Below are 17,649 nucleotides of genomic sequence, written 5' to 3'. Positions count from 1 at the left end.
GAGCTCATCTGCCAGTAGTGTGAACCTTCCTCAGCTTCAAGGTCGTGTAGAGGGCAAAGTCAATAATCCGCCAACCTGGACCTCCCTGTGTTGCTGCAAGCACAGAGAAACATTGCATAATTGAGGACAGTTCTGTTAAAAGCCTTTAAAATCAAGAAAAAAGATTAAAAAGAATAGGAAAGAGATTGGTGCAGGATCTCAGGGAAAGTGGCCACAATTTAGCAGCTGGGTGAATCTCAGCTGCTGGTGGTGACTTGGTCCCAGGGCTGCCCGCACTAACAGCCTAAAGCAACTAGAAGGCAGAAGTTTTCTGATGAGTCTAAAAGTGCTACCTTTTTGCATAATGGTGACAAGAAAAGGTTTTGAAATCAGTACCTCTGAGAAGTTGCTGTTAGATCGGGTTTCTGCATGCTGGTGCCTATTCAGAGAGCAACTAAGGCAGCAGTGGTGTGCTTTCCATCACTCCTGAGAAGAGGGAGGTAATTCTGCTCTTTCAGCAAGTCCTGCTGTGGAGAGCCCCAATTCAGGACATGTGCACTTCTCACCCTGGTGCTTCCTTGCTGGGACACCCTGGGTCACCCTCTCAAAACATCATCCTGAGGCATCCAGAATGAATGATGCTTTGCATGTTCCTCTCCATGTCTTCCCAGCATGGGCAGTTCCTGGGAGCTAGCTCCACTTGGGCTAACGTTACCTACCTGCATTAGTCCTGTTCCTACCCACGTGGAAGAGAAGGACTGAGCAACCATTTAAATATATTTAAATACAGATGAAACTCTGGCCTTGAAGTGTGTTATATACACCTTCATGTATTCATTAGGAGAGCCTTAAAGCCGTTCTACAATGCTCTCTATTACCTCAGTCTGCAAAATCGTGATTTTAGCTATTACTGTCACTGGATGCCCTGTGGCATAATGGCACTTCCCTTCACGTTCCCTTGCATTGCTTTCCCCCGCAGCCTCCCCTTTTAGCAAATGAAATGTCTGCACCTGAAAACACGTCTGTATTTACCAGCTGCCCAAATTACATCTTTGGGCCACTCCAGCTTTAGCAATGATATTGATATGTCTTCTGTCCTTGCAGTACCCCCGTGGCCCATGCTCCAGAGCAGGTATTGGTTTAAGACCGGAGTCTGAATAGGAAGGATGGAAATGAGCATCGCATGGGTACCAGCACTATTCTGCAGGTGACACGGTGGAGCTTGGCAGCCCTTGGGGCTCCAGCTGGGGCAGGTGACTGGCATGAAAGTACTTCAGCATCTCTGCAGGACCACAACCCCAGAGGGCAAAAGCAGCCTAGTCCAAGTTTCCCTTTATGCCTGCCAAGGCTACCCAGTATATATAGGGAGTGAATCAGTACATACAAAAAATCTTCCAGGTCACAATTTGTTATTCTTCACTCTGCTTATAGTCATTCTCAATTACAGGACACACATTACAAGAGGGGAGACAGTCCCAAGGCAACAGACATCTCCTCCCCATATCTAACCCATGTACCTAAGCCCTCCCATCAACAGCATATACCTGTCTGACCCCCCCTCTCACACAGGGTGTCTATGCTGTGAACTGATGTGCAAAACGTGGGCCCCACTTCCCAAAAGGCTTTAGGCACCCCACAGCACCCTGCTGTACCTCTTCTTCAGCAGCACCCTTTGCTGAACCACAGCTGAGGTGGTGCACCAAGAGGAGCATCAAGGTGCAGGTTGAAAGGGCCACAAAAGGAAAGCCTTGACCACGGCTACAGATCAGATGTGTCGCAGGGAGAGGGCATACGGCCCCCGCGCTCCACAAATCCTCCCACCAGAGCTGCTCAGAAAACATTCCTTGCTGGTAGTGGGGCAGATCCTCAGCTGAGGGGAAGATCGCCCTGCCCTGGAGCTCCGGCCCCTGTCCCTCCAGCCAGAGGGTTCAAGCCCTGCCGCAGCCCGGTGATAAGAGAGCAAGTGCAGCCTGCCCTGCCTGCAGCTCCTTCCTCCCTTATCGCCACATCTTGAGCACTATGCAAATAACAATAGGGTATTGTCAGGCAAAAGAGATTTAATTGCAGCCTACACTCCCAGAGAGGGGAAGATAGGCTTTTCTCCAGATCTCATCTCCAGTCTATCTTTTCTTCTCCCCCTCTCGCATCCTTTCCCTCTCCTCAAAGGTTCCCTTTTCTCTCTTTCAGATCCCAGCCAGCAGCAAGCGACCAGCCCCAAATGTATGAAAGAAGGGAGGATTGTCCTTTTTTTCCTCATTTTAAAAAAAGTCTTTAAATCCTTTAGAGTGTTGTGTCCCGCAAGAAGGATTAGCAGTAATTCCCCTGCCATCACTTGCTTCAGACGCTCTGACAATTCATTCTCCTGAGATCCCCTAAACTCACTGCTGAATACATTAGGCAGAGGACACGGAGTGGGCTTGAGGAGACTGTTATGCCCTGTCCCCCCTCCCTACAGCCTGGCAGTCCAGTTTAACACATCCACCAAAGGCCCCTGGGTGAGCACTTCTCCGCAGTAACCTGAAACAAACCCAAATTGCCCGATGTGGCAGCGCTGGGATGCTCTGCAGTGGTTCAGCTCCCACGCTGCAGGATTCACAAGGGGATGCCTGGAAGTCGTTCTTTCCTCTCTCACAGGCTCTGTCTCAGTCATGGATCTGCTGGGAGCCTGTGTCCCCACCCCTGCTCCTGGGGTGTAATCTCTCTGTTTTCTTTTCTGATCAGTGTAATCCGCTCAGAAGGGCACCCTGCCATCCCTGCCTGGCTTTGGATGCTGCTGAGCCCCCTTAGATGATAGATGCCCTGTCTCGTTTTCTCTGTTGGTAAAATGGGGATTGCGACCCACACACTGTGATTTACTGGAGTGAATCACTAAGAGGTAGCTGGACCACAGATCAGAGCCCATGAAAACTGTACTTTCTGTTCCTCAACTCCATTTCCCCCATCTTGGGATTCTGAAATCCATCTCTACAGTCTCCCCAGGCCAGCAAATGTGTGTCTGAAGTCAGATCCTTCCAACCCCTTTCCTGTCACTGGTCCTGGCTAGTGGTTGCTTAAGTTTTGCTTTTTTTAAGGGAAATAAGTGCACTGACAGTAGCACAGCAAAAAGCAGTATTTGGCCCCCAGGACCCTCTTTGCAATTCTGCCTTAGCAGTAAAATCCTCCCTGCTGAGGTATTTCTTTCTGCCACTCCTTCATTGATGCTGTTAGTATTAGAATAAGCTGTTAATAAGGAAACTCACAGTCTTCCTGCTTTCTGCTCCTCCTGTGACTGTGGCCCATGCCTTTCTGACCTGCACAGAGTCAGCAAGTTTCAGTTCCCTGCTGCTTGCATGCTCTAGCAGCCCATGGTCTCACCCAGTGCTAAGCTGGGCCAGCCCTGCTCTGCCTTCAGCCAGTTTCCCCCCACCTCTCGCTGCCCCACTGAGAGCAGGTGGGTGACAGGGTTTGCCCCTCAGCCTCAGACAGAAACTGCCTGGGTGGTGTTATTCAGAGCCTTGATGGAAATAAAGGGTGCCTGTTTGCTAAAAATGCCATGGCTGGAAAGCAGCAATGTGCTCTGACAGGGGACATGTCCGCGGAGATCCCCTGAGTGCTGTGGAGGTGCCCTGCCAGCATCCCTGGGGCTGTGAGGGGGAGAGGAGGATGACAAGATGCTGGGATTGGAGCCTGAGTCAAATCTGGGGAGTTGCTTGCCCTCCTTGATAGCTGCTTCTCTTGGAATAAAGGGAATGTTTTATAAAGAACCTTATGAAAGCAAAGTATATCATGATTTCAGTGTGAGTAGACACAGGCAAGATAGGAGCATCCCCTTAGATTTGCCTGCTGGAGGTTATTTACCTCGGGAAGCTGCTGAATAAAAGATACAAAAATACAGCAGAAAGCACTATTATTTGCTCCATTCAAAGCATGATGGGAGGAAAAGAAACATTATAAGGAGTATCTTTGAGTCTTTCCAGCCTGGATTTGTCAGGGACGAGTTTTCACGGAGCACTCTCCGGGTGACCCAGTTTTTGAGATGCAGGCATACACAGATGCACACGTTCGCACACACACACACTGAGCCGCAATCCACAACTTTAATAACTGAGTGACATACAAAGGAGATTTTGATGCAAAGTGGAGCTGACAGAGAAGTGGAAGGAAGTATCTGTTTTTTTGCTTTTGTTTTTGCCTTTTTAACATCCAGTGCCACACCAGGATTACAGTCAAGGTGGTTCTAACCTTCAGCAAGGACTGATGTTGTTGTGGGTTCTGCTTTTAATGACATTTAACAAGAAGCAGTAGCTCAAGGGGAGAGGAAACAAGGGTTTTCTTTTCTTTTCAGGAAGAATTTACTAGGGCTGTCAGGATTAAACACATGAAATGAATGCATATGGGGGTGCAAAGGGGGTTTAATAGCTTTGCTGCCGGTAACCACAGAACAGCTCTGAGACAAGTTTGCCAGCCCTGTCACACATCTGATGAAACATCTGTGTATGTGGAAGTGTGCCTTTGAGGGTAAGTTACCACAAACTGGTCACGCTGTGGTGACTTTGCTGTCATCTATGGTTTTCTGGCTGTGGATATGGTGTGGGTGACATGAAGGTATAGCTGTGTAGTGGTAATATCTGTTTCTGAAAACTTCCCCTCAGGGATGGGTTGGTGGCTGCTCCAGTCCAAGTGGTGAATGTCACTTCTCTCCCCGTGATTTTATCAGACTTTTCTGTAGGATCCCCAGTGAGCAGGCACATATTAACCTGGGTGGATTTGCCAGGACCCCAGGACAGCTGCTGGCTAGAGAGTTGCCCCAGGTTGGGTACCCAACTAACCAGTTCAGGGTTGACCCGGAGTGGGGCCAGGCATCCCTAAAAGCTCACATCCTTCCCTAAGTCATGCCAGGCTGTTGCATTGAGTGCACCCAGGCTGATTGCAGTGGATTTCATGTCCTTAAAGCAAAACGTAGAGACTAGTTGCTTTAATATTGCAGCAAAAGGCTAAAAATGAAACATCCTCATAAAATCTGGGGCTTAGGAAGGAACGATATATTGCAGAGGAAGGAACAACAGAGAAAACAACCAAAGGAGATAAATGCTGAGCCAAAGTGCATCCTTTCTTGAGCTTTCCCTGGATTTGTTCATGGCAGTGAGAGTCCTTGGAGTGGTGTTTTGGGCTTGCACCTCTATTTAGAAAATATCTTTAACTGTAAATAAGCTGGTGATACCTTGTGTCCCTCCAGGACATTGTAAGTGGCTAGACTCAAACTTCTGAAAACACAGTGATGGGGAAGTCAGCACTAGCACAGACCTACCGCAGCCCTAATTGTATGAGCTGACAGAAGGCAGTGGGCATAGCTCAGCAGAGATAGTGCCAAAGAAAGAGGAAAATTAAAGGAGAAGGTATTATTGTCTGTGCTGCGTGGTGGTGATGCAATTCCCACATGCATTTCAGTCATGTGAACTTTAGCAGATGGTAAACATGTTTGCTGGACTATGTTGGGAGACCTTGTCAGAAATCCCTCCGAGTCTTGAGGTTACCAGTCTGCTCCATTGAAGAGATCCAGATGCTGAGGCTCTGGCAGGGACCTTCTCCTCCTGGGGACTGACAGCTCTTTTGTGAAGGGACCTGGCAGAAAGTGCACAGCCCATGCAGCAGAAGCGTCTGCTGGCACCCTGGCAAGATAGCCAGCTAGAGAAAACCAGACCTCACATGCCACTCAGGTTGTACACCTTGAGCAGGGTAGTGGCAACTTAAGTGTAAGAAAATCTGGTGGTTTTGACTAATTTTGAGGAAAGCCATTTGTCTTATGATGTGGTGAATTTTTCATGAGCATGGGGCTGTGGTGGGGAAGAGACAGTCCTCAGTGGGGAGTGCAGAGCCCTGTCAGATGTTTATGTGTTGGGGAAATGCAGCCTTGAGCTCCTGTTTCTGTGCCCAACCTCTGTTCGGATGGGGAGCCCTCTCTCTCCACCCCTCTAGCTGGAGGGGAGGGCACCCACCAGGACAGGGAGCCTCTCCTCCGTGGGTCGAGCTGGCCAAGAGCTCCTTGGCTGCCATCAGAGCTGAGCTCAGAGCAGATGCACCAGGCCACCAGACAGGCTGCTCTCCTCTGGCTTAGTGCGATGGAGTGGTGATAGATGCATGCTTCGATGCTGCTCTTTGCATCTGATATCCAAACACAGCACGGGGAAATGACAGCAATATGTGTCCCCCTGACACCCAGAGAATATAACGATATTGCTGTGAAAATGAGGCTGCTGCCACACAGCTAAACTCTGAACCCTTCCCTCTGTGAAGCAGCTATGATTAGAATCTCATCTCACTCTATATTGCACAGCACCTGTGGAAGAAAATCCCACCCAGCAGCATGTAACTATTTTTAAAGGCCTTTTTCTAACGGGCTGGGAGATGGGACTGGTGAGAATCCTGCTGGTGCCATGGATTTCTTTTAAACCCCTTGCAGAAAAGTATGGAGCTAGACTTGGGGAAAGTATCTCAGAAAAGAGGAAGTGGCAGAATGATTTTGCCAAGTGTGAAGCTTGTGCCAGCTCTTCCCACTGGAAAGCTGAATTTCAGCATCTGCGTCTGTTAATTTTTTTTAGCTTTGCCGTACCTAAATCAGTGAGATGCCTCCAGCTGTAGGAAACTTGTTGTGTGAGACTTGAGTGTTTTGAAAGCATGCCCAGACACTTGAAAGGGTTGCAGCGGTCCATTTCATGGGAAAGGTGGGCAGGAGCGTGTCCCAGGGATGCTCTGCTCTCCTCCTCAGAGCTGCGTGTCGGGTCAGTTGCCTGCAGCTTCTGAGCACCACAGAGTAAAGAGGTAGGGAAAACCTCTGCAAATGGGCAGAGAAGACCAAGGGGATAAAAGAGTCATGCCTTTGGGATCTTGGGATGTGGGACACAATAAGCCATGAATTTTGGGCTGCCAATGCCAAAATGGCACTGGATACTTTGTAGGTGAATAAATCTACCAACAAGCCCCAGTAGTGCCTGGCAATAGGGCGCATAAGTGCGGATGGCTTGAAGCAAAGCCCCCTTTCCACTTGATATGCTGCTCATGGATGGAGTTTTGTGCTGTACAAACATAATTTGCTCTCCCTCTCCAAATGGAACCAGGGAAGTCTATTACATTTATCTTAATTAAACAAGTCGCTTTGCAAGCAGTGGAACCTACAAAACCTGGTTTCCTACAGTTGTCTCCCATGTGGGTTCTCTGGTGTCTGATAGAGTGGGTGAGCTCATGTCACGTCCTGGGAGTGGGATGGGAGGTGGAAGGGTGATGGGAAGAAGTGCTAATTTGAGTATATCCTCCCTTATAAAGCTTGTTACAACATAATTCCTCTGACATGTCTCTTCTTCCATCAAATCTGATTGCAGGCCAGTGGCTTTACGAAACTATTATGCAGTGCCTGTGGCCCAGCTAGCCCCATCAGCTAAGCCTCGTTTCCTTGGGAAACTGTGTAAAAAAAATAAACAGATGGGACCTAAACTGCCTAAAAATTATTTGTCATTATATCCCACAGAGTTTGACCCACATACCTGTGCTTTTCATGGCTCTGTAGCTGTGATTATCATTAACTTGAGAAAAAGGTCCCACTTAGTATGTCCCATTGACCATGCAGTTTGCAGATTGAGGATGCAGCATTAAATAGATGTACCCAGCCACAAAACCACTTCCCATTTTGTATAATACAGGCCAACAGAGATTTGAAAAATGTTCCATTTCTGTATAGAAAGACTATTTTTAAAATTGAACAGTAAGTTAGTCCTCTATTGACTTTCAATTTCCATCCTCTTACATTTCCATAGCAACTCTGGCCATTTATGCATTTATCTTTGTATTTAACTTTCCTCTTTCATACCATTTCAAGTGGACTCAAGTGCTGCAAAAGGGTTAAACCAGTCTTTCAAATATCTCCCTGTTTTAAGCAATTACTTGAAAATACACTTATATATTTTAGGCTAAATTGACAAGTTTGTGGTTTAATGAAAACTGTCTCCAGAATATTTGCCCTGAAAAACGCTTCAGGGCGATAACAAGAACAAGTCACAACCTCTCTCCTCTCCCCTCGCCTTCTATTATTACTGTCTTCAAAATTCTCATACAGAATCTAAACTTGCAGCTGCAATAGCTGTGACAGTCAAATGGCTGGATATTGGGTAAGCTTACACTTTGGCAAATCTGGCTTTCTTTTTTTTCTTTTTATTAAAATATTTTCATGTATATTCAGGAACAATGAGAAAGCAAGTGCATTTCACAAATTTTGTGCTTCTGGGTTTGGGATAGAGGTGTGACCGTGACCATCTACAGTGCATGGTTAGAGTTCCCACTGACAAGCTGGAGGGTCTTTGGTGGGATGTAGTAACCTCCTCTGAGACCTTGATGTCTGAGAGGTTGGGTAGGTGCAGTAAGCCAAGTGGGTAGCCTTGGGCACAACGGTGAATCTCCATGCATGACACTGGAGAGCCCCACCACGTAGGCATTGTTGGTTGAGCTCCTTGGAGAGCAGATTGGTCTTGAACTCTTGAGTAATGTCTGCAATGGGCTGTGGGAAGACAGCTTTCAGGTCAGTAATCCTCTTCTAAGTCCACACTTGCGTTTCCTCCCTACAGTTCCATAGTGCTCGTAGCTGGGAAGTCTGGTGGGGCTTTCATCCCAGCAGACAGCAGACTTTCAGTTCACTGTCATGCTGTTCCTCCTTCTAATGTCTTCCCACCTCTCCTCCATCCAGTTGATTACTCCTACCACTTACTGGGGAAGAGTGTCCCCTGTCACCAGGAAAACAATGGGTGACTTAGTTGCAGCACAGAGAAATATGGGACATGTTTCTCTGGAGACATGGTGACACCCCAAAGTGAAGCGCACGGGAGAACATGCTGCTTTGGGGAGGCATTTTCACTGTGTCTGTGTTCACCTTGAGCACTGATAACCCACAGTCACTCTGCAGCAAAAACCTACCTAACTGACCAAGGTGTTTAAGTGCCAAAGGCATTTTTAAATTTTTATTTTAATGGGCCTGGGAGTCTAAATCTCATTGACTTTCAAATTGACTGTGCAGATCAATGCACAATGCCCTGACAAGGCAAGATGGTTTCCTACAAAACATCCTCCTGCACATCAGCTTGTCCACTTTTACAGGGCTCCAACAGCTTGGAATCCATTCTAATCTTCTGCTGGGGGATTTATGATGAGTCCTAGAGCCAGACCTTCAAGATGTTTTGTGCAAAGATGTAAGCAAGCAACTGATGGAAGTGATGAAACTATTTAAGTGCCGAACTCCCACTGAAATCTGTTGCCTAACCTGCTCAGATGCATCTGAAAATCCTATTAAAGCACTTCCCTGCACCTTTAAGCACCTGGACACCTTAGAACTGCATTCTTCCGTCACTTAAGGATGGAAAGCCAGAGGGTTCCAGATGATTTGTGCTCCTAACTGACTTGCTGCTCCTCAAAGAAATCTCTGGTTTTGTCTGCATTGTGCCAATGTCCCATGTCACCTTCCCCTTTCATTCCATCACTAGTGTTGTTCCTCAGTGAAGGACTCTAAACAATTCCTCCCCCTTCCTTACTGTTGACACCTTCCTGAGTGTTTGCAGGTCGTTATTAAATCACCTCTTTACTCATCCTTTATCTGAGCTGTACATAATTAGTTCCTTTAATCTTTCCTCATAGGTCAATCCTTCTAAACCTTTAATCATCTTTATCTCCTTTTCCTGCAGCCCCTCCAATTTGCTGCCACTTTTTTTTTTTTTTTTTTTCATTTTATTTTGCGTCAAGAAACAGCAAAACCCATGAGTTCCAAATCCTATCCAGACTGACTAAAGGCAGCGTGGGGCTGTGGGTTTCCCTGTGGAATTGCCCCTGTTTGCTTCTGGTACAGCCTGGTGAGCAAAGGTGGTGTTGGAAGGGAGGAAACCGCCTCCTGATACTGCCGATTTGGCTCTGCTAGCAGGCACTGGTTCTCCCTACCCTGTTCTTTGCTGTCACAAAATCTGCATCACTTTCCAGCTGAGTGCTTTGGGTGACAGAAAAAGAAGATTTCCAAGTGTCTTAAGTTCACTGTCCAAGCACAAAGCTGCTTCCTGGCACAACTTGGATGCGTCCAGCTCCTCCTGCTAAGGATGCTCGGGGCTGGCAAGAGGGGAAGGAACAGCTGTCCTGGCAGCTCTGGAATGTGCTGGGGGTGCTGGACTGTGGGGATGGGGGAAGGCAAGAACCAGCACTAATAGCTGGTAGGAAAGAAAGACCCCTTTATTCCTTGCACCAGTGCCAGACAGAGGAAAGATAATGTATCATGTATTTCACCCAAAGGAGCACTTTTTTACCTCATTTTGTGTCCCTACTAGACAAAGTTATCAACACTGCTGTCCTGACAGCCTTTTGCAATGCAGATGAGCTGTAAGAGTCTAGCACTTCTGTCCACATGGGCCACACCGCCAGGCTGTTTCCCTTGGCTGTTAGTCCCCTACTCCAGTGACTTTCCACCTGCAGGAGCTCTGATCTATCTGCTCTTGCCAGGGCAGGTTGCTGCTGGGTTCTCAGCCCTGGTACTGCATCCCAAACACTGACCCACTGTGCCAGCTCCTGCCCAGCTCCATATTGCTGCTCAGAGTAGCATGGAATTTTTTGCTTTGCTCATAAAAATACTATTTCTGTGCTTGATTTTTTTTTTACATTATATTTGCCCTAAGTCCTTCCCTCCAATGATTTGTGAATGATACTGCATTCACCTTCACCATATCTTTGCCCATTAACAGGAGGATGGGGAAAGTGAAGCACTGCAGGAGGGATGGCAGGCAGAGTCCTGGTCCTCCAACCTGCATGTTGGTGGCCCTAGCTCCTGCACTGTCTGAAAGCACATGGAAAAGGCCCCAGAACAAGCTGGCTTTCTGGGGGAGCATGGTGGAGTAGTGGCTACTTGGAGTCTATCTAGGCAGTGCTTTGCTTGGCTGTCTTATCCTAAATGAACATTTACAATTTTCTCACTGGGAACCACAGCTGCTTCTTTCTCCTAAGCAGGCACACCAGGGTGCTCCTTATCATATACTTTGCTGAAAAGCAAAGGCCGCCTTCATCTCCTTTCCTTTTATTTATCATAATTTGCCTCTGGGTTGGCCTAATTGCAAAACAAAATAAAGCCATGGGAGGGTGGTAGAAATTTTCAGCTCCAACCTGTCTTGTGGTACTCCTGGAACCACAAAAAGCCTAAGCTTGTCCTGCAGCACTGGGAGCTGTGAGTGACCGTGACCAGCCCTGGGGAACAGACTCACTTTACAAGTTGCTGTGTTCTTTTATGCAAAAGCGTGCTGACAAAGCCACTCACAACTTTGATGGTTCTTTGCACAGCAGCAAGGACTAGACGCTCTCTGACAGAGATGGTGAAACCTGCATCTTAAGATACCTGTCATTCTGCAATGAGTTTGCTTTCCCTTTTTCCACCCATGCCAGCAAAACCTTGCAAATGGTGCATGATAGTTGTCCTGCCTCCTCAGAGGATGACTGGAGGGTTGACCTGGTCTGGCATATCACAGGCAAGGTGAGATCTGGCTGGTTATATGAAAAGAAGCCATTTCTGGGCTATGGTATACACATGTGGTTTCCAGTGACAGTTATGCGCTCCAGATACAGTGTGATGTTGAGAGTGAAGGGCTGAGCTGTGGCTCTCAGTGGAACTGGGCTGGTGGAGTTAAACAGTCAAGACTCTTAATGTGCCTAGAGGTATCCACTTGTGCATAATGAGGATGTAAAGCTGCATGTTTATGCAAGTACACCTGGAGATCATGGGGGAGGCTGCTGACAGAGAACTTTTCACTTGACAGGGATGTGAAATACTTGATCAATGTAGCAAGGGTCACCCTGAGCCTCAGCAATGACTGGGAACAACCTGACCTTAGCAAGGAGATTAGGAGTGGTTGGGGTATTGCCATCCCGTTCCTGTGCCCCTCCCGAAGGCTGACAGCACAATCCAAAGCCCTCAGGGAGCCCGGAGCACCCCCCTTCCCCTGGCACCAGCAGCAGGCAGCCAAGCCTGGCGATGCCTCTATCATACTGTTTCATTAGGGATTTCTGAGCCTGTTCCCTAAAGCTGAACATGCCTGGAAAAAGAAGACCATTTCCAGTCTAGGACCCTTGGAGGGACTCAGGAAGATCAGGTGCACTGCCTGGGGTGCCCTGCACACAGCAGACATGCCACAAGTGCAGGGAAAGCCCCCACAAACGATGCCCCCCAGGCACAGTGCAGGCACTCCGTGCTTGCCGGCTCTTTCAGGAGCCATGCTGTGTCCTCTCCCTGCTTCTGATACAAGGGGAGATGAGGACTGTCTGTGTCATATCCTTGCAATGACTTTTATGAAGCCCCATACATCCATCTCCTGCTGCCTGGAATTGCCACAACCACTTCTAGCCCCATCTGAGCTCTGATGTTTCCAGATGGGACTATTAGACTCCCTAGGAGTGCAACTGTAAATATCTGCAGAAATGCCACCCGAGCACTGCAGTGTGGGAGCATTGCGAGCACCGGAGCTGCCTTGCTTCCGCTCAGCTGCCTTTATTCATGAAAGGGGCTATGAGTCCCCGAGGGCTCAAAATCAGCAGTGTTGTGCAGCAGCTCTACTATCAAGGCTTGCACTCCGCAGCAGGAAAACCAAAGAAGTGGATGCAATTTGTGCATGGCTGGAGTGGGACAGAGCCATCACGCCATCATGTCTCTGCCACTGATGTCTCAAGTGACCATGGTCACCTTACTAGACCCGGCATGCAGATGAGTCCTTGGCGTTTGGGAATGTTTTCTGGAATGCAGACGGCATCCACCACAGAGCCTAGCCTAAATTTCAGTGGAACCTTTGCCATAATGGTAATAATAAGCTTATCGGTGTCTTTTTTTTTTTTTTTTTTGCTAATAAACGTAGCATTGTTGTGCTTTTCATGAGATGCTTCTGCATATTTCTGTTCAGAAGAGAAGCATAACTGTGTTGCTTCTTCCACCCAAAATGGATTCTGGTGGCACTGCCAGTGCTGGTTTCTGGAGGCAGCTCACTGAAAATGAATCTGCTTTTTAACCGACAAAACAGCTGTACTGGCTGTTAACTGCCTTCCTGCTCTGCTGAGCAAGTGCGCGCTGTGGTTCCCCTCCTCCCTCGCGCTCCCCTCCCCGCTGCAATGGCTGGCTATTGCAAATAGTTTCTCGGAAAGGGTGAAATCCCAGACTGTAGGCAACTTGGTTGCAAAACTCCCAGTGACTTCAAATCTGAATACTGTGTTGCCAGCATTCTAAGGAACCCAGCAGGGAGAGCCAGAAGCAGACGCCTCACTCTGGGAGCCATTTATTTGGAAGCATTCAAATGATCTTGTTATGTTTCACTTGTGGTGCTGTTTCACAGAGCTCCTCCATCACAGCATGCAGACCTCGACACCCTCTCCTTTCCTCCGTGCACCATGGCACAAAGTGGGGTGACTATGACCTTGTCTTGACATGCAGACAAGGGCTTCTCCTGGACTGGTAATGGAGCATCCGTGTAGCAAAGGTCACTTTCCAGCAGAGCACATGCTCGTTCCCGTATCACTGCTGCCTCAAGTCACTTTAGGTGCCTGTGACCATTCCTCCAGGAGAGGGATCCTAGACATAGCTGTTACTGAGATGGGAGCCCACATGTGACTGGGGAAAGTCTGTCTTGTCTACTAGGACAGTCAGTCCTGAAGAAAGCTGAGACATGATCACCCCAAATCATGTGAGTGTCCAAGTAGTCTCATGGAATAGGTTGAAGTTTCAGTTTGCTCACAGGGAGGAACACAGAGATGGAGTGGGAATTGCCGTGTTGGAAGCAGTCACTTTCAGGTCTGTTGGAGTCATGACCTTGCAGTGCTGGTCTTAAGGTTGATCCTTTGGGGACACATTTGAAATAAAAAGAGCATTTTCTAATAGTCTAGCCTAGCTGCTCATTCATGCCTTGGTTTTGTTGCTGGTTTGGGGGTTATTTTGTTGTTAGTTTATTTTCTCTGGGTTTAGCTGGTACCAGTTTGGAAGCAAAGGGACCCCTCTTGCAATAAGGGACTAGGTTAAAGAAATCTTCACAGAGAAGCTGTAACCAGCCCCAACTTGGGGCAGGGAGACAGCAAAGTACAAAGTGAAAGGCCAGCTTTTTCTGTGTGCATTGATTCGCCTACCCACAAGAAATTTAGAGACCCAAATGAGGACTCCTTACATGACTTCGCTTACAGGCAATGCTTCCGAAAATAGCCTTTTCCCAAATAAGCTTTCATACAACAGCAGCTTCTGCAGAGCTCCCAGTTCTGTCACCGTGGTGTGGACAGCAAAGCTATGAGGAAAAATACCAGCAGCAGCTCTGACTCTATAAAAGCAAAAGTCACCAGTGAGTCCCTCAAATCCCTGATGCCTTCAGTGAAGGACAGCAGTGATGACCCTGGGATCTACCCGTCTCCCTGGAACTATTCCCCCTTGCAAATTCTTTCAAATAAATAGCTAAATAGCAAGAAACTCAAAGCCTGGGAGATATGACAAGCAAGCATTTGTCCCCTTCTTCTGGGTATTGATGTGCAAATAGTGTCTGAGATTTCCAGCCAGGCAGAGTTGTGCTGTTTTCCCTCAGACTCTGGCACAATCCTAATAGAAGAGCTAAAGGGATCTCTGCAGGGAGCCCGCATTTGCACCAGCCCATGTGAACTGCCCCGTATTAGCAACAGACGCCTGAGCTGGGCTGTAAAGCCACACGTCCCTTTCAAAATGTGACTTTGAAAACTCAGGCTCCCTTGACTCTGTGGGCTGAAGTGAGACACTTTCACGCCTTGGAGAAAATGGTTTATAATATATATATATGAGAGAAAAATAAAGGATAACGACTATTATCTCGTCTTTTTTTTCTTTTTTCTTTTTCCCCTTTTCTTTATTTACCAAAAGTACCTCCAAGGCTAATGGCATTTTCTTTGGCCGCTGGGAGCAGAGAAAGATTGAAGTCTGAAATATGAAAGCTTTTCTCTTGGTTTTTAACAACTTTGGATCAGTCTAGTTAACTCTCAGTCTCAGTTCAAAGCAGAACTAGAAACTGAAAGGCTGGTTCTGTTTTTCTATTAGAAATGAGTAATAAATGATTTCTCATCCCAAAAAGAGACATAGAGGCTTAAAATTCCTTGTCCTGGATGAAAAGTCAAAATCACTAAGACTTTCATGAGCTGACAAAAAATAATAAAAAAAATTGCCTGCAATGCCTCATTTTGATGATATCAAAGTGTTTCATGTGTGACCTCTTTTTCGTTTTTTAAAAAAATGTTTTCATTATAATCAGCTTAAATTTCACAACAAAATGACTTTGAATAAAAACTTAAAACAGGTTGTCTTAGTCTCAATTTTTTTTCCTGATAGAAGGAATTCATCAAATTGGCTCTCTTTCTCCGAAGTATTTGAATTGAGATTAATCAGCCTTTTCCAAACTGTAATAGAAGTCTTAACAAGATATTCCTGCCCAGCTCTTCCTCTTCCAGAAACAGTGAGTTTCTTGGGACAGGCATGCATGATGATGGCGGTGCAGAGGACAGAAATTTGGGGGTGATATTAGACTAGGGTTCAAAAAGGAGAATATAAGTTTTAAAAAGCCATATCCACAGGTGACAAGGATTTCAGCCTTTCCCAAACTTTGAGCACTTGGAGGTCCTAATCGGTCCTAAAACTGAGAGATGGGTGAATTAGTGCTGCTGATCATACAAAACCTGTGGGATTCCCAGGCTGACTGCTCCGGTGATAGCAGGAAATTTATTGTGAATGGCCCTTGACATGTTATTTTGGTCTTCCCTCTCAGGATATAAAAGTCCAGAAACAGCAATATTGCTTAAACGAATAAAATTCCTTTTAGCTTCTGAAAAACTCTGATATTTCTATTTGAGCTGTCTGGATTTTGCCCTTGCATTCAGAAAGCTGGTTTGTGTGGCTCAGGCTGCAGCTACCAACGGAAAATGCCAGTATTTGGAAGAAGGAAGGAGCAGTGTGCTAAACCCTGGTGCTTGAGTGAGTAGTCATTCTGTTCCTGTGCCTTACTCACCTTTTCAACAATGGAAGGTAATGGGGATGTATAGGCAAAATCATATGTTCAATGTTACAAGGATCATAGAAATTTTTTTGCTTACCAGCTGATTGTATCACCACTTTATTTTTAAGTCTTAAGCACAGAGTGACTTGGCTAGGAGCCACTCCAGGGATTCAGTGCTAGACAGAGAGATGACTTGATGCTCTAATCTTTGCTTTTCTTCTGACCTTAACTTGCTCCATGATCATGGGCTGTTCACGTAATCTCCCTTGGGTATAGGTTCTCCAGGAGCGGAATGAGTATTTAGATGTAGAGGAGAGCTGGAATAAATATCCTTGAAGTTAACCTGTCCAGCCAAATGGTGGCCAAAGATGAATGAAATTTATCACTTCTAAACCAAGCGTCCTCTGGATGTATAGCTTGAACTGCTAGTAGTAACTGACTCATTCCTGTATTATTCTCTTCTTCCAAGTTTCAGATGTCCCAGAATTTCCTAGATCTGGTGGATCAGCTTCAGCTTTTCATGATCTTGAGCCCTGGTAAAGTGGACAATTAGGGTGAAAAACTCTTTCCCCAGAGGGCATTTCATCCTGGTGTTTCACCCTGACCATTGCAGGTACTCTTCATCACAGTGTCTGCAAGGGACAGCTGTATCTGGAGTCAGTAAATTCTTTTAGCTCTGGTTGAGTTTGTGGATGATCTAGGCGAAGTGATTTAAGAAAAAAAAAAGGGATGAAAGAACCCCAGAGGATTTGATGGGGAATTAGTTTCCATTTAAGAGAAGAGCTATGCTAGGAATAGTATGGATGCTGGTCTCTGGGGAGGTAAGAAAATAGGAGAGGAAAAAGAAGGATCCTTAAGGAGATGATGCCATAGCTTCAGCTATGGAAAAACGTAATTTCCCAGTATAGACAGATAATAGGGATGAGGATCCAGGGAGCATGGCAGCTGGGTCTGATGAGATTCAGCCTGGCAAGCTGACACCAGCAAAGGGATCACAAATGCTTTCCCTCTCCTCCTCACCTCCTACTTCTCCAAAGTTTAAAGTTTACCTGTTAATACCCTTATCAGAAGTTTGTGCTGAGAACTCTTATCTGGATTTTACAGGCAGCTTCTGGCACCAGACCAAAATTGAAGGAAAGCATTTCATTCTTCTCCAGTCGTTAAATGAAAGCAACATTATAAGCCAACAATATTATTCTCATTAATGGGAAGGGACTGTTAATGGTGGGAACATATGTGTTTGGCTTTCAAATGAGACTTGCCATCTATCCCTGCTTCTGACCTGGTACAGCTTAGCAGGGCTAAATTGCTTTTTAAAGCTGAACAGAATGAACCTTAATTGAGGCATTAAAAACACGTTCATTTGATCTTCTTGGGACCCACAGCCCTGCCGTTGCTGATGGCTGGCCTGGGCTCCGGCGGGCAGGCGAGAGGAGCGTCCCGCCAGACAAATGTGGTGCTCGAGAGCATCTGGGTTTGCCAGCAGTTTTTCTGTCGTCCCCCCCAGCTCTCCCTATTTTTCTCTTTCAAATGTAATTGAAAGTCATTCTTTTAACTTTATTTATTTATCGGCTTGATACATTTGAAATTGCAGGCGCCTTCATCTCAGCATTCATTTCCTTGCCCTTTAATGTGAACCTGACTCAATTCCCCA

At 46.6% G+C, this 17,649-nt stretch overlaps 1 long non-coding RNA gene across 1 annotated transcript in view; it reads left to right on the top strand.

Annotated features, from left to right (window-relative positions):
* The window catches only part of LOC119153741, a 36,440-nt gene extending 21,206 nt beyond the window's left edge, over nucleotides 1-15,234 (top strand). The window contains exon 4 of the long non-coding RNA XR_005106203.1: nucleotides 8,423-15,234. This is a non-coding gene — a long non-coding RNA (uncharacterized LOC119153741). The remainder of the gene's footprint in view (nucleotides 1-8,422) is intronic.
* The last annotated feature ends 2,415 nt before the right edge of the window (nucleotides 15,235-17,649 follow it).

This window comes from Falco rusticolus, chromosome 9, assembly GCF_015220075.1.
Source record: "Falco rusticolus isolate bFalRus1 chromosome 9, bFalRus1.pri, whole genome shotgun sequence".
In the NCBI taxonomy this organism is placed as follows: domain Eukaryota; kingdom Metazoa; phylum Chordata; class Aves; order Falconiformes; family Falconidae; genus Falco; species Falco rusticolus.
The sequence above is the reverse complement of the archived record's forward strand: the minus strand, read 5'-3'. Positions and strand labels throughout refer to the sequence as shown.